Source organism: Salmo trutta, chromosome 2 (genome assembly GCF_901001165.1).
Source record: "Salmo trutta chromosome 2, fSalTru1.1, whole genome shotgun sequence".
Taxonomy (NCBI): domain Eukaryota; kingdom Metazoa; phylum Chordata; class Actinopteri; order Salmoniformes; family Salmonidae; genus Salmo; species Salmo trutta.
The window spans coordinates 56,497,607-56,522,141 of record NC_042958.1 but is presented as its reverse complement, the minus strand read 5'-3'; the positions used below and the strand labels follow the sequence as shown (position 1 = coordinate 56,522,141).

Here is a 24,535-nt window from a genome sequence, read left to right as displayed (position 1 = left end):
TGTGTGTGTGTGTGTGTGTGTGTGTGTGTGTGTGTGTGTTCAGCCTACAGAGTAGTGACAACCGCAATGGATGAGAACCCTGTTGAGACAATTCTCCTACCAGTCCTTGTATCCCACAATGCACTTTCCTCCCGGCATGTCCGTTTTTAGTTGTGTTCACCTCATCACAAATATCTGAGTCAGCTGCACTGTTTGTTTTCCATCATAGATGGTGTATACAGTCTGTTCAATATTGATGCTTACCTACACTTAATACAGCTGCTGGTTTCGCAATTTGTAGGCAAAAACAACATTTGGTGGCACCTGTGTGTCAGGATATACATGGACCAATTCTGACCCATTCTGTGGTAAGTTATTACTCCAAAATGTGATAAATTAGCGCTGTAAAAAAAGTGGTAAGTTACCTCTGTGAAATGTTTCATTATTCTAGCTAGTTGTGGAGGAGATGATGGTGTTGTCTGTACAGGCAGCAGTGAGCCATCCAGATGGGTGTAGCTTTACTTTGATGTGTGCAGGTCCAGGCTTTGAACATCCTCTGCTTCTAATGAGGACGTCTAGTCAAGCCAGTGGGACAGGACAACCTCATGTCCCTCACGCAGTCCAAATAAGAAACACAAAGTACACGCACAAATAAGTTACAAAACATTTTCTACTGTCTCAGCAAGAGGGTATAGAACTTAGTTGTCCCAAAGGGCAATTTGCAAGAAGATAAATGAGTAGGATGGGTGAATAGCTTATATGAAAACAAATAGTGTAGTGACCATAATACCATGTTTCACAGGCAATGGGTCCTGCTATTCGTATAGTTCTTGACATGTTCACATAACCAGAGTAGCCTTTGTTATGGCACATTAGGGGGTTGGTGTCTTACCCCCAACTCTAGGACAAGCAATATCTTTTAGAATTTGAATCTATAGCTGACTGGGATCAATTGTTTGCATGTATGTGAATCACTCATGAAGTTGATAGGACACTTGTTATATGAAGTTCTTGATATCAGTCATTAAGAATACTAGGACAGAACATTTTACTCAATGTAATGTCCACTTGAAATAAAGAGGCTGCATCTAAACAAGCAGCCCAATTCTTATATTTTTTCCAATAATTGGTCTTTGACAAATCACAGATTTTTTTTAGGGGGTAGAACAGCTTTAATATTGCTGTAATTGTATGCATAATTTCCAATCCCTCATATATTTTTGGGATGCATACACTGGACCTTATATAGCCTTTCCAAATCATGTCCAATCAATTGAATTTACCACAGGTGGACTCTAATCAAGGTGTAGAAACATCTCAAGGATGGTCAATGGAAACAGGATGCACCTGAGCTCAATTTCAAGTCTCATAGCAAAGGGTCTGAATACATATTTTTGTTTAAAAAAAATGTTATACCTTTGCAAAAATTTCTGATGTCGGAAGTTTACATACACCTTAACCAAATACATTTAAACTCAGTTTTCACAATTCCTGACATTTAATCCTAGTAATAATTCCCTGTCTTAGGTCAGTTAGGATCAGCACTTTCTTTTAAGAATGTGAAATGTCAGAATTATAGAAGATAAGTATTTCTTTCAGCTTTTATTTCTTTCATCATATTCCCAGTGGGTCAGAAGTTTACATACACTCAATTAGTATTTGGTAGCATTGCCTTTAAATTGTTTATCTTGGGTCAAACATTTCGGGTAGCCTTCCACAAGCTTCCCATAATAAGTTGGGTGAATTTTGGCCCATTCCTCCTGACAGAGCTGGTGTAACTGAGTCAGGTTTGTAGGCCTCCTTGTTTTGGAGCAGTGGCTTCTTCCTTGCTGAGCCGCCTTTCAGGTATTGAGTTTGAAGGTAGGCCTTGAAATACATCCACAGGTACACCTCCAATTGACTCAAATTATGTCAATTAGCCTATAATTTTTCCATCCAGTTTGATTTCTATTAGCCATATATTTTAACTGTGCTGTTTCACAAAAGTTCTGAACCTATATACATTTTACAGACAGTATATTTTACATTTGTTATTTGTCCCACCCTTCAGCTCCATTCAACTCCTCTCATTTATCTCATAACACCATCCATATAGGATTTGTTTTTGCTATATATTTTTCAACTGTGCTGTGATGCTTCACAATAGTTCTGAACCTTTCTATACTCATAGTTTCTACAGATTGTAAATTAAAGAAACATTTTTGCTAAAAGTATTATTATATTATTGATTGATTGACTATGACTTTTCAATTCACCAAGTATTGATATCTGCAGCGTTAGCTCCAGGTAAATGTTGCAATTCTTCAGCCATTCCTGGACCAGTGTCCAAAAACAAGCTGCATATGGACAGTACCAAAATAAATGATCTATGACTCTGTCTCTTCGCAGAAAAATCTGCAGAGCTGGGAAGGTTGTATCCCCCATATATATAACATTCTATTGGTTGCAAGAATTTTCTATAACTACTAGAAATAATAGATTATCATGAAACATCTAGGAAGCCAGGCCTGGTATTTATAGTGGATTGTGATTCTCTTATAAAATGGGTAAAGGTAATGTACAGTCGTGGCCAAAAGTTTTGAGAATGACACAAATATTAATGTTCACAAAGTCTGCTGTCTCAGTTTGTATGATGGCAATTTGCATATACTCCAGAATGTTATGAAGAGTGATCAGATGAATTGCAATTAATTGCAAAGTCCCTCTTTGCCATGCAAATGAACTGAATCCCCAAAAAACATTTCCACTGCATTTCAGCCCTGCCACAAAAGGACCAGCTGACATCATGTCAGTGATTCTCTCGTTAACACAGGTGTGAGTGTTGACGAGAACAAGGCTGGAGATCACTCTGTCATGCTGATTGAGTTCGAATAACAGACTGGAAGCTTCAAAAGGAGGGTGGTGCTTGGAATCATTGTTCTTCCTCTGTCAAACATGGTTACCTGCAAGGAAACACGTGCCGTCTCGTCGTCGTTGGTAATCAAGCCTACCACTGTAGTGTCGTCTGCAAACTTCATGATTGAGTTGGAGGTGTGCATGGCCACGCAGTCATGGGTGAACAGGGAGTACAGGAGAGGGCTGAGAACGCACCCTTGTGGGGCCCCAGTGTTGAGGATCAGCGGGGTGGAGATGTTGTTACCTACCCTCACCACCTGGGGGGTGCCCGTCAGGAAGTCCAGGACCTAGTTGCACAGGGCGGGGTCGAGACCCAGGATCTCAAGCTTAATGGCGAGTTTGGAGGGCACTATGGTGTTCCCACGGGGGACCAGTACGGAAAAAATGTATGAAATGTATGCATTCACTACTGTAAGTCGCTCTGGATAAGAGCGTCTGCTAAATGACTAAAATGTAAATATAAAAAAAATTGTTAAATGCTGAGCTGTAGTCGATGAACAGCATTCTTACATAGGTATTCCTCTTGTCCAGATGGGAGTGTGCAGTGTGATTACATCATCTGTAGACCTATTGGGGAGGTAAGCAAATTGGAGTTAGGGTGTCAGGTAGGGTGGAGGTGATATGGTTCTTGACTAGTCTCTCAAAGCACTTCATGATGACGGAAGTGAGTGCTACGGGGCGGTAGTCATTTAGCTCAGTTACCTTAGCTTTCTTGGGAACAGGAACAACAGACTGGGATAAGGATTGATTGAATATGTCCGTAAACACACCAGCCAGCTGGTCTGCGCATGCTCTGAGGACGCGGCTGAGGATGCCGTCTGGGCCTGCAGCCTTGCGAGGGTTAACACGCTTAAATGTTTTACTCACGTTGGCTGCAGTGAAGGAGAGCCCGCAGGTTTTGGTAGCGGGCCGTGTCAGTGGCACTGTATTGTCCTCAAAGCGAGCAAATAAGTTGTTTAGTTGGTCTGGGAGCAAGACATCGTGGTCTGCGACGGGGCTGGTTTTTCTTTTGTAGTCCGTGATTGACTGTAGACCCTGCCACATACCTCTCATGTCTGAGCCGTTGAATTGCGACTGTACTTTGTCTCTATACTGACGCTTAGCTTGTTTGATTGCCTTGCGGAGGGAATAGCTACACTGTTTGTATTCGGCCATGTTTCCGGTCACCTTGCCCTGATTAAAAGCTTTCAGCTTTGCGCAAATGCTGCCATCAATTGACGGTTTCTGGTTGGGGAATGTTTTAATAGACGCTGTGGGTACAACATCACCGATGCACTTGCTAATAAACTCGCTCACCGAATCAGCGTATTCATCAATGTTGTTGTTCGACGCTATGCGGAACATATTCCAGTCCACGTGATCGAAGCAATCTTAAAGCGTGGAATCCGATTGGTCGGACCAGCGTTGAACAGACCTGAGCACGGGTGCTTCCTGTTTTAGTTTCTGTCTATAGGCTGGGAGCAACAAAATGGAGTCGTGGTCACCTTTTCCGAAAGGAGGGCCTTATATGCGTCACGGAAGTTAGAATAACAATGATCCAGGGTTTTGCCAGCCCGGGTCGTGCAATCGATATGCTGATCAAATTTAGGGAGCCTTGTTTTCAGATTAGCCTTGTTAAAATCCCCAGCGACATTAAATGCAGCCTCAGGATATGTGGTTTCCAGTTTACATAGAGTCAAATGAAGTTCATTCAGGGCCATCGATGTGTCTGCTTGGGGGGGAATATACACGACTGTGATTATGATCGAAGAGAATTCTCTTGGTAGATAATGCGGTCGGCATTTGATTGTGAGGAATTCAAAGTCAGGTGAACAAAAGGACTTGAGTTCCTGTATGTTGTTATGATCACACCACATCTCGTTAATCATAAGGCATACACCCCCGCCCTTCTTCTTACCAGAGAGATATTTGTTTCTGTCGGCACGATGCGTGAAGAAGCCGGGTGGCAATACCGACTCCGATACCGTCTCTCGAGTGAGCCATGTTTCCGTGAAACAAAGAGCGTTACAGTCTCTGATGTCTCTCTGGAAGGCAACCCTTGCTCAGATTTCATCTACTTTGTTGTCAAGAGACTGGACATTGGCGAGTAGTATGCTCTGGAGCGGTGCGCGATGTGCCCGTCTACGGAGCCTGACCAGAAGACTGCTCCGTCTGCCCCTTCTGTGGCGGCATTGTTTTGGGTCGCCGGCTGGGATCCGATCCATTGTCCTGGGTGGCGGGCCAAACAGAGGATCCGCTTCGGGAAAGTTGGATTCCTGGTCGTAATGTTGGTGAGTTGACGTTGCTCTTATATCCAATAGTTCCTCCCGACTGTATGTAATAAAACCTAACATTTCCTGGGGTAACAATGTAAGAAATAAAACATAAAAAAATAAAATACTGCACAGTTTCCTAGGAATGTGAAGCGAGGCGGCCATCTCTGTCGGCGCCTGATGGGCTGAACTCAAATGTGCTGGTTGATAAAATACCTGTATTTATGTGAAAGATGTTTGAAAAGGGTATTTTGTTCTTAAATGATATTGTAAATTGGAATGGCAGAGGTATGTCTTTCATGGAGTTATCAGAATTGTACGGGAAGGTCTGCTCAATCCAAGAGTACAACCAATTGAAGGCCAGCATCCTGGAGTCGTCTCTTCACTGTTGAAGTTGAGACTGGTGTTTTGCGGGTACTATTTAATGGAGCTGCCAGTTGAGGACTTGTGAGGCGTCTGTTTCTCAAACTAGACACTCTAATGTACTTGTCCTCTTGTTCAGTTGTGCACCGGGCCTCCCACTCCTCTTTCTATTCTGGTTAGAGCCAGTTTGCGCTGTTCTGTGAAGGGAGTAGGACACAGAGTTGTACGAGTTTCTTGGCAATTTCTTGCATGGAATAGCCTTCATTTCTCAGAACAAGAATAGACTGACGAGTTTCAGAAGACAATTATTTGTTTCTGTCCATTTTAAGCCTGTAATCGAATCCACAAATTCTGATGCTCCAGATACTCAACTAGTCTGAAGAAGGCCAGTTTTGTTGCTTTTTAATCAGGACAACAGTTTTCAGCTGTGCTAACATAATTGAAAAGGATTTTCTCATGATCAATTAGCCTTTTAAAATGATCAACTTGGATTAGCTAACATAACGTGGCATTGGAACACAGGAGTGATGGTTGCTGATAATGGGTCTCTGTACGCCTATGTAGATATTCCATTCAAAATCAGCCGTTTCCAGCTACAATAATCATTAACATTAACAACGTCTACACTATTTCTGATCAATTTGATGTTATTTTAATGGACAAAGAATGTGCTTTTCTTTCAAAAACAAGGACATTTCTAAGTGACCCCTAACTTTTGAATGGTAGTCAGGGAGAGGTTGAAAATGTCATTGAAGACACTTGCCAGTTGGTCCACGCATGGTTTGAGTACACAAATCAAATTCAAATCAAATGTATTTATATAGCCCTTCTTACATCAGCTGATATCTCGAAGTGCTGTACAGAAACCCAGCCTATAACCCCAAACAGCAAGCAATGCCGGTGTAGAAGCACGGTGGCTAGGAAAAACTCCCTAGAAAGGCCTAAACCTAGGAAGAAACCTAGAGAGGAACCAGGCTATGAGGGGTGGCCAGTCCTCTTCTGGCTGTGCCGGGTGGAGATTATAACAGAACATGGCCAAGATGTTCAAATGTTCATAAATGACCTGCATGGTCAAGTAATAATAATCACAGTAGTTGTCGAGGGTGCAACAAGTCAGCACCTCAAGAGAAAATGTCAGTTGGCTTTTCATAGCCGATCATTGAGAGTATCTCTACCGCTCCTGTTGTCTCTAGAGAGTTGAAAACAGCAGGCCTGGGACAGGTAGCACGTCCGGTGAACAGGTCAGGGTTCCATAGCCGCAGGCAGAACAGTTGAAACGTCCTGGTAATCCGTCTGGCCCTGCAGCCATGTGAATGTTGACCTGTTTAACGGTCTTGCTCACATCGGCTACGGAGAGCATAATCACACGCATAATCGTCTGGAACAGCTGGCGCTCTCATGCATGCTTCAGTGTTGCTTGCCTCGAAGCATGCATAAAAGGCATTTAGCTCGTCTGGTAGGCTCACGTCACTGGGAAGCTCGCGGCTGGGTTTCCCTTTATAGTCCGTAATAGTTTGCAAGCCCTGCCACATCCGACGAGTGTCAGAGCCGGTGTAGTCGGATTCAATCTTAGTCCTGTATTGATGCTTTGCCTGTTTGATGGTTCATCTGAGGGCATAGCAAGATTTCTTATAAGCGTCTGGATTAGTGTCTCGCTCCTTGAAAGCGGCAGCTCTAGCCTTTAGCTCGGTGCGAATGTTGCCTGTAATCCATTGCTTCTGGTTGGGAAATGTATGTACGGTCACTGTGGGGACAACGTCGTCGATGCGCTTACTGATGAAGCCGGTGACTGAGGTAGTATACTCCTCTGCCATTGGATGAATCCCGGAACATATTCCAGTCTGTGCTAGCAAAACAGTCCTGTAGCGTAGCATCTGCTTCATCTGAACACTTCCGTACTGAGCCAGTCACCGGTACTTCCTGCTTTAGTTTTTGCTTGTAAGCAGGAATCAGGAGGGTAGAATTATGGTCAGATTTGCAAAATGGAGGGCAAGGGAGAGCTTTTTATGCGTCTTTGTGTGTGGAGTAAAGGTGGTCTAGAGTTCTTTTTCCTCTGGTTGCACATGTGACATGCTGGTAGAAATTAGGTCAAACGGATTTAAGTTTGCCTGCATTAAATCCCCAAGCCACTAGGAGTGCCACTTCTGGATGAGCATTTCCTTGTTTGCTTATGGCCTTAATCAGCTCGTTGAGTGCAGTCTTACTGTCAGCATCGGTTTGTGGTGGTAAATAGACAGCGAATAATATAGATGAGAACTCTCTTGCTAGATAGCGTGGTCTACAGCGTATCAGCGCACCAACAGTTATTGACAAATAGACACACACCCCTTCCCCTCGTCTTACCAGACGTAGCTGCTCTGTCCTGCTGATGCACGGAAAAGCCAGCCAGCTCTATATTGTCCGTGTCATCGTTCAGCCACGTGAAACATAAGATATTACAGTTTTTAATGTCCAGTTGGTAGGATAGTCTTAATCGTAGATCGTCCAGTTTGTTTCCAATGACTGCACGTTGGCCAATAATACAGAGTGAAGCGGTGGTTTACCTACTCGTCTACAAATACTTACAAGGCACCCCGCCCTCCTCCCCCTTTTCCTCCATCTTTTCTTCATGCTGATGAAGAGAATTTGATCCTTGTCTTGACAAAGTAGTATATCCTTCGCGTCGGACTCATTAAAGAAAGAAATCTTCGTCCAGTTTGATGTGAGTAATCGCTTTTCTGATGTCCAGAAGCTCTTTTCGGTCATAAGAGATGGTAGCAGAAACATTATCTACATAATGTGTTTCAAACAATGCGAAAAAACAAACAAAATAGCACAGTTGGTTAGGAGCCCGTAAAACGGGATCCATCCCCTCCGGCGCATACCATATACACTGAGTATACCAAACATTAGGAAAACCTACAATGTTTTGTATACTCAGTGTATAGAGTCCCAAAGTATGAGTCATAATACCCATAAAACGTAGCGGTCAAACAGGGAAATGGTTCCAAACGTTTTTCCACCATTCATTTTTCCCATAGGGTATTTTAGAAACACTTAAAATAAGGGCTGTGTTTCATTTAGGCTTACCCTGATGTGATGTTTTGATAACTGTGTAAATCTCTCTAGGACAAGGTGACTTTTATCAATATATTTGCCTGTATTTACCCCCCAAAACGAAACGCTAAGTAGCTGCTAACGTGGCAATCATAAAGAACTACAAATTCCATGATGATCTGGCAAAGGTAAGAATCTCTGGATCAACTAGCTAATGAATAAATTGTCAAAATGTATTTAAATGGACAAATCTGTGAAATGTCTTGTGCAAGTTTTAAATTTACACAATGCCTGTTAGCAAAGGTGTCAGCTAGAGATGACGTGCAGGAGCTTGCAGGGATTTGTAGTTTTGCGTGATGTCTACTTTGATGCTAATTAGCATTTTAGAATCTGAGAGTAAATAGAGCCAAATATATTGATAAAAGTCTCCTTGTCCGAGTGAGATTTACATGGTTATCAAAACGTTGCGCCAGGACAAGTACAAAAAAATAAATTAAAAAAATGTATGAAATGTATGCATTCACTACTGTAAGTCGCTCTGGATAAGAGCGTGTGCTAAATGACTAAAATGTAAAAATGTAAGCCTACACGAAAGACAGACCTTATTTTTAAGATTTTTTTTAATCCCCTATGGGAAAAATGGGAATGGTGGAAAAAAAAAAAACATTTACCTGTTTGACCACTAGGTTTTATGGGTATTATGACACCTCCACTGTGGGGCTCTATATGGATCATGTTTGACTACCGTAAGGCTGCGTTGACATTGGCAGCCCAAATCTGATATTTTTCCACTAATTGGACTTTTGACCAATCAGATCAGCTCTTTTGCCCATAATTGGGCAAAAGATAAGAATTGGACTGCCAGTTAAACACAGGCAGCCCAATTCTGATATTTTTTCCAGTAGTCTTTTGACTAATCATATCAGGTCTGAAAAAGATTTAGTGTGAAAAAGATCAGGGCTGCATTCTGTAAATTTTTTACGTTCAATTGAACGGAAACGGTGCTGTACTGGACGACCAGTTGAAAAACGGGGAGGGTTTGGGTTGGTGAACGCTGGCAGCATGGCCACTGCCCTTTAAATAGTCACTCTTTGCTTAAAGCCACACCTCGCCACAACCACCAAACGGTACAGTTTGTACCGAACAACCCGTTTCCTCAGAACGTTCTGGAACAGACTTTGAGGTACATTTTCTCCCATTTGGTTGGTGTGGCTTGAAGCAATGAGTGATGTATTTAAAGGGCAGTGGCTGACAGCGTTCCCCAACTCACCCCCTCCCCGTTTTTCAATTGGTCGTTCAGTACAGCACCGTTTCCGTTGAATTGAATGTAAAAAAATGTACTGAACGCAGCCAAAGTCTGTTAAAGATTGAACAAGAACGTTTTGGAGAAACTTGTCGATCAGCACAAAGCGTTCTGCAATGTAGCAAACGTTCAAGCGAACTGAATGCACCTCTGAATTGGGCTGCCTGTCTAAATTGCAGCTTAAGTGGTGTGGGTTGTGTGCAGTTAAACTACTTAAAACTATAACATGTAACTTTTTGGGCGACCTGACAAATTCACATAGAAATGAGTAACAGATCTGTCATTCTCGTTGAAAGCAAGTCTAAAAAGCTTGCTTTTTTAGACATCTGTTTTATGTGTGCTATTTCTATGCTTCCTGTTCTTAAGTTTTGTTTTTGCGTCTTTTACTTTCGGTTTTGTACACCAGCGTCAAACAGCTGAAATATAATATTTCACAGTGGTTTAGATGGTACAATGATTCACTACACCCCTCAAACTGAACTCTGGACCTGAAGCCAGTGCCACTGCTTTTTTTCATTGTTCCCCTCTAATCAGGCACTGATTTAGACTTGGGACACCAGGTGGGTGCAATTAATTATCAGGTCAAACAGAAAACCAGCAGGCTCTGGACCTCGTAGAGTAAGAGTTGAATACACCTGCTCTTCACTATACTTGCTTGTTTTGTCACAAACTGAAATTACATGAACTGTTTAGAATTTTATCAACCAGGAAATGGTGGAGCGATTTCTGCATAATGCATCTATAATATATAGTCAGAAACCTTTATTCTAGTGTCAAAATTGACTACAAATTGTAAATAGGATAATTTTGGTCATTAAGTCAGTCTCATCTAAAATGGAGTTTGGAACCTGAGCGCGTCACACAGAGTAAGTGAAGGTTGGGTTTGGATTGCAATTATGTCAGCAATTCATCACCCTTCGGTGGTGGTGAGTATACCGGTAGCTAGACCATAGTCTGCTGGTTATGTATCTGGTTGTGTATATTTTAATAATCATTATCACAATCATTGCTAGCATAGCTGACATTAGCTAGCTACCTAATTACACTATATATACAAAAGTATGTGGACACCCCTTCAAATGAGTGGATTTGGCTATTTCCGCCACACCCCTTGCTGACAGATGTATAAAATTGAGCACGCAGCTATGCAATCTCCATAGAACATTGGCAATAGAATGGTCTTACTGAAGAGCTCAGGGACTTTCAACGTGGCACCGTCATAGAATGCCACCTTTCCAGTAAGTTAGTTTGTCAAATTGCCCTGGTAAAACTGTAAGTGCTGTTTTTGTGAAGTGGAAACGTCTAGGAGTAAAAACGTCTCAGCCGCGAAGTGGTAGGCCACACAAGCTCACAGAACGGGACCGCCGAGTGCTAAAAAAAGTGTCTGTCCTCGGTTGCAACACTCACTACTGAGTTCCAAACTCAGTAGTAAGCAACGTCTGCACAATAACTGTTTGTCGGGAGCTTCATGGAATGGGTTTCCATGGCCGAGCAGCCGCGCACAAGCCTAAGATCATCATGCGCAATAGCAAGTGTCGGCAGGAGTGCTGTAAATATCGTTGCCATTGGACTTTGGAGCAGTGGAAAAGGGTTCTTTGGAGTGATTAATCACGCTTCACCATCTGGCAGTCCCATGAACAAATTTGGATTTGGCGGATGCCAGGAGAATGCTACCTACCCAACTGCATAGTGCCAACTGTAAAGTTTGGTGGAGGAGGAATAATGGTATGGGGCTGTTTTTCATGGTTCGGGCTTTGCCCCTTGTTCCAGTGAAGGGAAATCTTAACGCAACAGCATATGACATTCTAGATGATTCTGTGCTTCCAACTTTGTGGCGACAGTTTGGGAAGGCCCTTTCCTGTTTCAGCATGACAATGCCCCAGTGCCAAAGCGAGGTTCATACAGAAATGGTTTGTCGAGATCAGTGTGGAAGAAGTTGACTGGCCTGCACAGAGCCCTGACTTCAACCCCATCGAACACCTTTGGGATGAATTGGAACGCCGACTACGAGCCAGGCCTAATTGCCCAACATCAGTGCCCGACATCACTAATGCTTTTGTGGCTGAATGGAAGTAAGTCTCTGCAGCAATGTTCCAACATCTAGTGGAAAGCCTTACCAGAAAAGTGGAGGCTGTTATAGAAGCAAAGGGGGGACCAATTCCATATTAATAAAGCCCATGATTTTGGAATGATATGTTTGACGAGAAGGTGTCCACATACCTTTGGTCATGTGGTGTAGTTAGCTAGCTAACATTAGCCTTCCTCAATAGAACTCGGGTTTGGCTTGGAAACATCATAACATTTCAAAACAAAGCAAATAATTATTAGTAATTTACACGAAACAGTCACATTAGCCTCAGAGGTGCAACCAATGTTTAGGGCAGAAATAAATATTCGATGCAGATATGGTGGTACTAGCTAACTCATGTCGAATTACAACAGTGCACTAACTAGCAGTAACAAACCCAAACCTCTACCTGGACAATCTGTATTGACCCTTTTGGCACTAACTTTTTTAACTCATCACATACGCTGCTGCTACTGTTTTATCTGTCCTGTTGACTTGTCACTTTATTCATAGTTATACAGTACCAGTCAAAAGTTTAGACACCTACTCATTCAAGGGTTTTTCTTTACTTTTACTATTTTCTACATTGTAGAATAATAGTGAAGACATCCAAACTATGAAATAACACATGGAATCATGTACTAACCAAAAAAGTGTTAAACAAATTCAAATATATTGTTCAAAGTAGCCACCCTTTGGCTTGATGACAGCTTTGAACACTCTTGGCATTAACTCAACCAGCTTCACCTGAAATGCTTTCCCAACAGTCTTTAAGGAGTTCCAACATACGCAGAGCTCTCGTTGGCTGCTTTTTCTTCACTCTACAGTCCAACTCATCCCAAACCATCTCATTTGGGTTGAGGTCGGGTGACTGTGGAGGCCAGGTCATCTAATGCAGCACTCCATCACTCTCCTTCTTGGTCAAATAGCCTTTACACAGCCTGGAGGTGTGTTGGGTCATTGTCCTGTTGAAAAACAAATGATGGGATGGCGTATCGCTGTAGAATGCTGTGGTAGCCATATTGGTTAAGTGTGCATTGAATTGTAAATAAATCACCAACAGTGTCACCAGCAAAGCACCATCACACCTCCTCTTTCATGCTTCACGGTGGGAACCACCCATGCGGAGATCATTTGTTCACCTACACTGCGGTTGGAACTTGTACTCATCAGACCAAAGGGCAGATTTCCACCGGTCTAATGTCCATTGCTCGTGTTTCTTGGTGTCATTTAGTAGTGGTTTCTTTGAAGCAATTCAACCATGAAGGCCTGATTCACGCAGTCTCCTCTGAACAGTTGATGTTGATGTGTCTGTTACTTTTGTCTGAGCTTTTTCTCTGCAGCAGAGGTAACTGTGGGTCTTCATTTCCTGTAGGTGGTCCTCATGAGAGACAGTTTCATCATAGCGCTTAATGGTTTTTGCGATTGCACTTGAAGAAACTTTAAAAGTTCTTATTTTTTTTGCATTGAATGACTATGTCTTAAAGTAATGACGAATTGTTGTTTCTCTTTGCTTATTTAAAGAATATATTTATTTATTTCACCTTTATTTAACCAGGTAGGCTAGTTGAGAACAAGTTCTCATTTGCAACTGCGACCTGGCCAAGATAAAGCAAAGCAGTACGACACATACAAGAACACAGAGTTACACATGGAATAAACAAACATACAGTCAATAATACAGTAGAAAAAGTCTATATACTGTATGTGCAAATGAGGTAGGAGAAGGGAGTTAAGGCAATAAATGGGCCATGGTGGCAAAGTAATTACAATATAGCAATTAAACACTGGAATAGTAGATGTGCAGAATATATATATGTATATATGAATGTGCAAGTAATTTGAGCTGTTCATGCCATGATATGGACTTGGTCTTTTACCAAATAGGGCTATATTCTGTACGCCTACCTTGTCACAACACAACTGATTAGCTCAAACGCATTAAGAAGGAAAGAAATTCCACAAATTAACTTTTTTTATTTTTAACTCTTAATTCAATTTTACACACAAGACAACACAAAACAATATAAATAAAATACTCAACTACAAAAAAATACAAATTAAAAAGAATAGCTTTAAAGATACCGTACTTTAGACAAGTTAAACACACCGGGCAGAAGGCTACAAAGGTTAAAGGGCAATCTGTAGTACAGGGACAGAGCGGACACCTCACCATTGTTCCTGTAAACAGACAAGGGATAGGTGTGGAGAAATACAACCACTCATAGACAGTCATTGCCACAGACCGACCATCCACTGGACCAAGTTTACAATGCTTTAAAAAAAAGTCACATTCAATAAGAATCAATAGGCACATCATTAATCTTAATGTTCCACCCATCCCCCCACAAAAAAAACCCCCACAAAGACATGCTCATCCAACCCTTAAGTCACAGGGGAGTCAAATACAGACTTATTATTGTTTTAATACGAATGCTATTAGAGGATGGACTGTTTAAAGTAAGACCGGAATGGGGTCCAAGCCTCATGAAACAGTTTGGGATTCCCACATGTATTGAATTACATTTTTTCTAGTTTCAGAGAGCACAACACATCGCTCACCCAATATTTATAAGATGGAGGAACTGCCATCTTCCAGTTCATATTATTAGCCGTCTAGCTAAAAGAGTTGTTTAATCTTGCATCTAGGCGTTCCGCTAGCTTTTAAAGTAAGAACTTTAAAAAAAAATAAGAACTTTTAAAGTTTGTTCAAGTGCAATCGCAAAAACCATTAAGCGCTATGATGAAACTGTCTCTCATGAGGACCACCACAGGAAATGAAGACCCACAGTTACCTCCGCTGCAGAGAAAAAGCTCAGACAAAAGTAACAGACACATCAACTGTTCAGAGGAGACTGCGTGAATCAGGCCTTCATGGTTGAATTGCTTCAAAGAAACCACAACTAAATGACACCAAGAAACACGAGCAATGGACATTGTCCGATTTCAAAAAGGCTTTACAGCGAAAGCAAAACATTAGATTATGTTAGAGTACATAGACCAAAATAACCACACAGCCATTTTCCAAGCAAGCATATATGTCAATAAAACCCAAAACACAGCTAAATGAAGCACTAACCTTTGATGATCTTCATCCGATGACACTCCTAGGACATTATGTTATACAGTACATGTATGTTTTGTTCAATCCATGTATGTTTTGTTCAATCAAGATCATATTTATATCCAAAAACAGCTTTTTACATTGCACGTGATGTTCAGAAAATGTATTCCCACCAATAACTTCCAGTGAATTTACAAAAATACTCATCATAAACGTTGACAAAATACATAACAATTATTTTAAGAATTATAGATACAGAACTCCTTTATGCAATCACTGTGTCAGATTTTAAAATAGCTTTTCGGCGAAAACACATTTTTCAATATTCTGAGTACATAGCTCGCCATCACGGCGAGCTATTCAGACACCCGCCAAGTTCGGGGCAACCTAAACTCAGAATTAGTATTAGAAATATTGTATTACCTTTGCTGATCTTCGTCAGAATGCACTCCCAGGACTGCTACTTCCACAAGAAATGTTGTTTTTGTTCGAAATAATCCATAGTTATGTCCAAATACCTCCGTTTTGTTCGTGCGTTCAGGTCACTATCCAAAGGGTAATGCGCGTGCGCAATTCGAGACACAAAAAGTAAATGTTCCATTACCGTACTTAGAAGCATGTCAAACGCTGTTTAAAATACATTTTTATGGTATTTTTAACGTAAAATTGTGATAATATTCCAACCGGACAATAGTGTATTCATTCAAGGAGAAAAAGAAAAAACAGCGTGCTCGCGGGAACGCGCATATCCAATCTCTTTGTCCTCAGGCAGACCACTCAGTAACTGAGCTCCTATACTCTGCCCAGAGACAGGAGAAGGCTCAATCCACTTTCTGAAGGCTTTAGACAGTCAATGGAAGCCTTAGAAAGTGCAACGTAACATCACAGATACTGTAGTTTCGAAAGGGACTAGAAAGAACTACATTTCTCAGATCCTACACTTCCTGGTTGACTTTTTCTCAGGTTTTTGCCTGCCATATGAGTTCTGTTATACTCACAGACACCATTCAAACAGTTTTAGAAACTTGAGTGTTTTCTATCCAAATCTAATAATATGCATATTCTCGTTTCTGGGCAAGAGTAGTAACCAGTTTAAATCGGGTATGTTTTTTCATCCGGCCGTGAAAATACTGCCCCCTATCCATATCAGGATAAGCAACAGTGTCCAACTGAATTCTTGACAGGGGGGTACCTATGGGCAGTACTCCAAAAAGGGCTGTAAGGGGAGACGGATCTATAACAGTGTCATATATATCAGAGAAACATTTAAATAGGAATTCCCAGAAACCTGACAGTTTGTGACGGAACCAGCCACATTGTTTTGGGGCTGTTTTATATCGGACACAGGTAGGATCAAAATCAGAGAATATTCTTCAGAGTTTGGCCCCAGACCAGTGGATACAGTGAGCCACCTTGAATTGAATGAGGCTGTGTCTAGTGCTAAAAGAGGACGAATGCACCCTGTGCAGCACAGATTCCCAGGTGTCTTCCCCAAGTTCCTCCCCCAAACCTTTTCCCATCGAGTCTTTAAAGGCACCAAAGAAGGGTTCTGTAAGTCATTAATGATTGTGTATAAATCTGAAATTGTAACTCTAGGAAGCTTGTTTAGCTCAAAGATGCTCTCTATAGCTGTATTCGCAGGCCTATGGGGAAATTCAGGTGTGTTAACTCTGATAAAGTTCCTAGTCTGGAGATAGCGGAAAAAACAACTTTTCCTGTAGCTGAGCAAAAGAGGCAAATGTATCATCAAAGAATAATTGGGCTAGTGAGGAGAGGCCTAGTGAGTGCCAGATGCCAAAAGCCCCATCATTTAAAGATGGAGGAAATATAATGTTCTGATTGATTGTGCCTGATAGAGAAAAGCCTCGGAGGCTTAAGGCTAAACGGAACTGATTCCAAATTTTAAGAGACTGCTTTACAATTGGGTTGACACACCTTTTGCCTAGGGACACTGGGAGAGACGAGCACAACACAGAAGAAAGTGCAGCAGGTTTACTTGATTCAGACTCCATCTGGACCCAGAGCGGTCTAGGGCCAGTAGGATCAGTCTGCAGCCAGTACAATAGGGCTCTGAAATTTGCAGCCCAATAGTATGTCTGAAAATTTGGTAGAGCTAAACCGCCCAATGCCTTAGGCTTCTGTTCATTTTTTCTACCAATCCGTGGTACCTTGCCATCCCAAATAAAATACATTGTTTGACCCAGTGAACTAAAAAAAGATTTTAATAAAAATGGGTAAATATTGAAATAAATATATAAATTTGGGCAACACATTCATTTTAATGACATTAATCCTTCCAATAAGAGAAAGAGGTAGCGAATTCCAAAAAGTAAACAAATGTGAATATTTCCTTGTCGCTTTAACTCCCAAGTAGGTGAATTGATCCCGGACAATCCTAATCTGAAAACTTGTAAAATAGCACTTTTAAAGCAGCCTTATTTACAGGAAAAAGCTCACTCTTGCCTAGATTCAGCTTGTACCCTGAGATTGATCCAAACTTTTTAAGAACAGATAAGGCACATGGCAATAAGGTTTCAGAGTTGGAGATAAACAAAAGGAGGTTGTCAGCATATAGCGAGACGTTCTGCTCTAAGCCCATCCTGATTATACCTTGAATGGCATCATTAGTTCGTAGTGCAATGACGAGGGGCTCGATTGCCAAAGCAAATAACAAGGGGGAGAGTGGACAACCCTGTCTGGATCTGCGGTGCAAGGGAAAATAGTCAGAGGACAAGTTGTTAGTCTGTACCCAAGCCATGGGAGAAAAATAAAGAATCTTTATCCACCCAATGAATTTGGGGCCAAAGCCAAATATATAAAGGGCAGCTGTTAGGTAGTCCCACTCAATGCTGGTAAAAGCTTTTTTCGCATCGAGCGAGACCACCACCTCTGGGTCCCCTGATGTTGGGGAGTACAGTATATTCATAAGGCATCTAATATTGAAAAACAAATGCCAATTTCTCACAAAGCCAGTCTGGTCAGAGTGTATTACTTGGTGCAGTGAGCCTTCCATATGGATGGCTAAGAGCTTGGCTAGGATTTTGTAATCACAGTTTAAAAGCGAGATTGGGTGGTAGGATCCACATTCCAGGGGAATTTTCTTTAATAGTAATGAAATTGAAGCCTGATAAAGACTAGGCGGTAGCTTTGAGGTATTAAGGCACTCTGCAAATAATCGAGACAAGAATGGGCAAAACAGACCAGAAAACGTCCGATAAAATTCGGTTGGAAAACTGTCCAGACCCGGTGATTTACCACTTTTCATTGTGGACCCTGCTGTTGCAATCTCCTCAGGTATAAATTCTTTTTCTAAACAGTCATGGGAGTCTGTATCAATTGAAGGCATATTCAGACCATTAAAGAATGAATCAATCAGCAAAGGGTCTTGACGAGATTCAGAGGTGTATAGCGCAGAGTAAAATTGTTTGAATTTATCATTGATCTCTTTATGTATAACTGTGGTAGCACCAGACGGGTCCTTATTTGTGGGATTAAACGTGAGGCCTCAGATTTACGGATCTGATGTGCAAGGAATTTACTGGCCTTGTCGCCTTGTTCATACACTCTGGATCGAGCTCGTAAGAGTAACTGTTCAGCTTGCCTGGTAGAAAGCTCATCAAATTCAGATTGGAGTAGTTGGTGCTCTTTATGTAGATCAGAGGAAGGATCTGTGGCATACTACTCATCCAAGGTAGCTATGGCTTCGATCAGGTCTCAAAGCCGCTGAGAGTGAGCTTTGTTTTTGTTGGCTGTATAAGAAATAATTTGGCCACGTAGGTATGCTTTGAGAGACTCCCATATGGTAGAGCAGGACATACCTGGCGTTTAATTAATTTCTAGGAATAAGGTGATTTCAGAAGAAATGAAATTGACAAACTCCTTATCTGAGAGTAAAATGGGGTTAAGGCGCCATTGATAACACAGGAGGTTGCTGGGAAAACTCTAGTTCAAGCACTAATGGTGAATGGTCAGAAATAACAATACTCTCATAAGTACACCTCTGAAGGTTAGGCTGAAGTTTTTTGTCCAAAAAGAAGTAATCAATGCGGGAGTATGTTTGATGAACATAAGAAAAAAAGGAATACTGTCTATCTGTAGGGTGTAGGAAATGCCAGGCCTCACACATAGCATATTTCTGTAGTACTTCGTGAGGACTTGTCAAGAACTGGGGACATTGTACAGTTGAAATACCCCCCTAAAATCAACAAATGGGAATCTAAATTGGGTATAGCAGATAAAAAGGAAGAAATGAAACTTGTATCATCCCAATTGGGAGCATAAACACTAGCCAAAACAAGAGGGGTAGAAAACAGTTTACCGGTTACTATGACGTATCGTCCCTTAGGATCAGCAATAACCTCAGAAGCTACAAAGGCAGTACATTTATCCACCAAAATGGCAGCAACTCTTGATTTACTATGAAAGTTAGAGTGGAACACTTGACCAACCCAGTCCCTACGCATCCTAAAGTGCTCACCAGTCCTCAAGTGAGTCTCTTGTAGAAATGCAGCTTTTGCATTCAAACCCTTTAAGTATGTCAGCACCCTCTTACGCTTCACAGGGTTGTTAGCCCCTTTGATGTTCTACGAAATGTACTTGATCGTATTATTTCGGCCACCCTGAGCACTCCCGTTATACAACCCTGTCATTAGAGCATAGAGTGGAAAAGCAATGAATACCCAAAAACTCCAGAATAACTTGTCTCAGAGTAATAATGTACGGTGTAAGATACTTGGAAAAAGTACAGAACAAAAAACTAAAAAGACAATGACAACATTAGAACAACATTAGAACAATTCGTCCTCCTTCCTCCCCCCAACCACCTCTCCCCATCCCAGGCAATACCACCCCAAATGAGGTACAAGCCTAAATAGAACATGTTCTCTTCGCACATTATGTCTGTGAGAGTGCGGTGTTAAACCCAAACCCACAGTCTCGCTCTTTAAAGTCACGTTGTGTGTTAGTGGATCAAACAGCAAAAAGAAAGAGAGAGGAGAAATAAAAGTGAATTCCTTGTGCAATCAACATTACAAAAGCACCACTTTTAGATGTATATAATTATATTCCCAGTCTTATAACAGGCATTGAGAGAGAAAATAAATAAAATGTATCAAGGCCAAAAAACTAATTTGAAGTAAGCAAATCGTAGTAAGACGATCAAAAAATGTAAAAGAATAATTGTCTAGTTGGACGATAAGACAACTTACAGCCAAGACCCAAAAACGGTGTGTGCAACGTTGAAAGTTTGCTGGGCATGAATGACGTTCAAAACCTTTAAAATTGAAGTGAAGACCCCTAAAAACGTGTAGCCTCCGAACATTTACTGTTTACTGGGTCGGTCGGTACAAACGGATGCAGTAAACAAATAACCAGAAATATTTTGAGTCACTGAGACACTAAATAAACAAACTTAATAGTTAAATGAAACAGCCTAGAAACAAAAGAGTAAAACCTTAATACAATGAAATTAAAATGACTGAATGCTTGTAAGGCAAGCACACTAGATGATCAAAACATAAACCTGAATGGGTTCGCCAATTCCCCAAATATACAAGAATAGTACGTTAAAACTAAACATAGTTATATCACAGGTGGGCTACTTCCTATCCACAGTTTACAAGCAACAGTTGCTGATTTATGGGCAAGTTCAAGACTTCTTGATGTGACATTGATTGTGAGCCATAGCCTCATCCGGAGAATCAAATGTGTAGTCTTTATTTGACCATGCTGGTCATTTATGAACATTTGAACATCTTGGCCATGTGCTGTTATAATCTCCACCCGGCACAGCCAGAAGAGGACTGGCCACCCCTCATAGCCTGGTTCCTCTCCAGGTTTCTTCCTAGGTTTAGGCCTTTCTAGGGAGTTTTTCCTAGCCACCGTGCTTCTACACCTGCATTGCTTGCTGTTTGGGGTTTTAGGCTGGGTTTCTGTACAGCACTTTGAGATATCAGCTGATGTAAGAAGGGCTATATAAATAAATTTGATTTGATGGTCCCATAGCAGTCATTTGGCCTGCCCGAAAGCTGCATGCTCCCTGGAAACAGTGGGGGAGTAGTCCTGGTAGATAGAGAAGCTCTGTCCTTGATAGCTCAGAGTGGTATTGCGGGCTCATCGGAGAATCTCCATCTTCTCATGGAAAAAGTGCACTCGAAGGATGATGTAACGGGGCCTCTCACCATCCCGGGGCTTTGGGGCGCAGCGACTGGTGGGTACAATCAATCAGGGGCTTCTCATCCATGACAAGAACATCCTTCAGCAGCCCAGAAACAAAATCCGTGACGCGAGGTATTTCCGCTGACTCTGGGACCAATACCAGTCTTAGGTTATTGCGGCGAGAGAATCCTTCTAAACTCACACAACTCTCCAGCACCCTTTTCAGATCTGCAGCCAGGCGTTTCACGTCAGCCTCCAAGGAGGTAGTTAAGTCGGAGACATTGGTAGCGGAGGTCTCCAGTGCTGCAATCGTTGTAGTGTGCAACTCTGTTATTGTTTTGAGTGATGTGATTGCTGGCACCGTCTCGTTCCGCAGGATGGTTAGATCTGCTTTTAAAGTATAAGAAACCTCCTGTATTCGGGCCTCAATCATAGCAACTACCTCCGTTTTCATTTCAACTATCTCAGAGCGTAGTAGTTTGATGGCCTCAAGAATGTTAATTTCAGCACCGCCAGGCCAAGCCGTACCACCGGGTAAAGTGTGAGTCTCTGGGCCCTCAGACTCAGGAGAGGGCCATGATAAGAGTGGGTCTTGTAGGCCGGGTTTTCTCAAAGTCATGTTTTTGGCCTTATGTTTCATCGACATGCTGACATCCGAAAGCAAAGTAGTCTTGGTTTTTACGTAAAAGGATCACCAAACGAATATTTGAAAATAAGTACGGTTCTGCTGCAAAATTCACATAAACTTTACGGAAAACACGTCAGTCGCACATTGCGTCCCTCCAAACCCCCCACAAATTTACTTTTAACAGGGCACACCTGTTAATTGAAATGCATTCCAGGTGACTACTACATGAAGCTGGTTGAGAAAATGCCAAGAGTGTGCAAAGCAAACGATGACTACTTTGAAGAATCTCAAATATAAAATATATATTTATTTGTTTAACACTTTTTTGGTTACTACATGATGTGTTATTTCGTAGTTTTGATGTCTTCACTATTATTCTACAATGTAGGAAATGGTTTAAAAAAAGAACCCTTGAATGAGTGTCCAAACTTTTGACTGGTATTGTATGTACATGTCTACCTCAATTACCTCGTATCCTGCACATCGACTCAGTACTTGTACCCTGTGTATAGCCAAGTTATCGTTAGTAATTTTGGATTTATAACTTTTGTTATTATGGGTTATTACTTTTCTATTATTTCCTATTTTCATTCTCTCTGCATTGTTGGGAAGTGTCCGTGAGTAAGCATTTCACTGTTAGTCTACACCTGCTGTTTACGAAGCATGTGACACAAAAATGTGATTTATTTGACCAACCAATGGCCATAGCAAAACATGTCGGTGGTTTGCGTAGTGTAACGCCGTTATCGGCCAGAATCTAATCCAATCTAGATCTGTAAAGCGTAGAATTAGCTTCAAATGAGATTACATTATTTCTCAAACTATGTTTATAATTGAGGGCTGATGACAATCGTTTACTCTGTTTTACTGTTAGACATAGTGCACCGTTGGGTGCCAGACTGATTACCTTGTCATGAATGGATGCTAGGACCTACCAGAAGGAGCAAAGGTCGGTATAATATGTCCAGCAATGTGATTGCAATGGCTTAGCAACCTCCGAAAATGATTGATTTCACTGTTCAGTTGCTATTTTAACAGCTTGTCGGGCAAGTCCTCAGTTGTCGGGCAACAACCTCAGTTGTTGCCAGAGTCTCCCTTCATTTCTTTGAAAAGGACACGCCATCATGAGACCTCTGATAGCGACCCGAGTTACTGTCCTGAAGACCGACTGCTTCATAAACAATGTCAGGTATTGTGTATGTGAAAAGTTATATAAAAAAATACCCAGCTTGATAAAGTAGTAGGCTAATTCCCCAGCCAAGCAGATACTACTAGCAGAGTCATTTTGGTTGTGAAGTGCATTAGCAAAAAGCTTTGTCCTTGGCTGTTTATTATATGACCCTGTCACAGGCCTTCCCAGTCAACACCACCTCATAAGATTGCCTTCTGCAGTTGTTCGAGAAATATCCAGCCAAACATGAAGCATAGAGAAGACCAGCAAGGGGGTCCTCATCAACATCATGCAGACATGCCCTCGCTGTGAGCATTCCTATGAATGGAACAATCAGCCACATGTTGGCAAGTATCCGGCCAGCAACCTTCACCTGTCAGCGGCAACAGCTTTCAAAGGTTCATCATTTGTACAAATACACAAGGTAACCCACTTCATTACTTTGATACATTTTATAACCCAGTTGTGAAACATAATATGTAAGCTGACATTTTGTTGCTTATTTTCTACTTATTAGATGCATATAATGTCCAGCATATAACCTAGCCTTGTGGAACCAACCTAATCGCTGTGGTCACCATTCTATTTCACTTCACATTTTATGATATCTGAAGTGAAATAGGAAGGTGAACGCAGGTTGGTACCACCAGGCTAATCATAACCACCGATGTAGTGTGTATCGACCAGTATCTTTGATGATAGGCCAGGAGCTGATCTATGCTGCTATGCCATTCATTGGGGCTCTGGCAAAAGACTTGGTCTGACTTGTTTAAACATCAACATAGTATCTGTTTGTGTGTCAGATATCATCTATTCTAACTGGCATTGGTAATAGAAGAGTGACTGTGTGTGTGTGTGTGTGTGTGTGTGTGTGTGTTCACAGATACCTGTATGGAGCCAGCACTTGGGAGACTTGCGAGATAATGTGAGTCCAGACTGGCAGACGGGCTTGACGCTGATGTTTCTGAATAAATAGACACCTTGCACTCAGAAATACAATTATACAAGACAAATCTATAACTTTTTATCATATTTTGTTATTATTAAATCGAATGGTACTCTCAATGGGTTGGGGTGGGGGGGTGGACCTGTGTATTCTTCAATCATATCAGGGAACTCCTGTCTTGGGCTATGTGGTGTCCCGTACACCATACTGGAAGGTTTGATGACTGACATGCTTGGCAAGTTAGCCCCAGCACCACCAGACAAAATGCTGATAGGTACAGTATCTCTATCGGCTGTGAATAACAATAAAAGATGAAAGACATGTGTCATATTTTCACATTGTTATACTAGCAGAACACTGCGTCCACAGTATTATGTGAAGGATGGTTTATTCTACATGGAACCGGTACACTTGAAAATGATCAACGCACTTTTATAATACATAAGTTCAGCAATTGCATTCATTACTTCTGTAGCCTACTCAGTATGAGAAGAATGCCATCCTCCTGCATCTCACATCTGCCTGTAGTTATTGAACTCTGCCTGCTGGACCCATGAGGCCAACTCTGTCATATCCAGGATGGAGTGTCATGCACTCCACCCCTCCTGCCACCTGACTGCACATGTCCATAACTTGTAATGCATTACATAGATGGAAAGAAGTTCATCATCACC

The 24,535-nt window shown here is 41.6% G+C and overlaps 1 long non-coding RNA gene across 3 annotated transcripts; it reads left to right on the top strand.

Moving 5' to 3' along the window:
- The first annotated feature begins 9,652 nt into the window (after positions 1 to 9,652).
- LOC115157990 (uncharacterized) lies at positions 9,653 to 23,928 on the top strand. 3 transcript variants are annotated; one of them, XR_003868605.1, is made up of 5 exons: positions 9,653 to 9,708; positions 22,619 to 22,693; positions 22,783 to 22,933; positions 23,095 to 23,339; positions 23,799 to 23,928. It is a non-coding gene; the product is annotated as an uncharacterized LOC115157990 (long non-coding RNA). The 3 variants fall into 3 exon arrangements; XR_003868600.1 differs by lacking the exon at positions 9,653 to 9,708 and adding an exon at positions 10,661 to 10,694 and having other exon boundaries at positions 23,137 to 23,339; XR_003868599.1 differs by lacking the exon at positions 9,653 to 9,708 and adding an exon at positions 10,661 to 10,694.
- Positions 23,929 to 24,535: the final 607 nt, after the last annotated feature.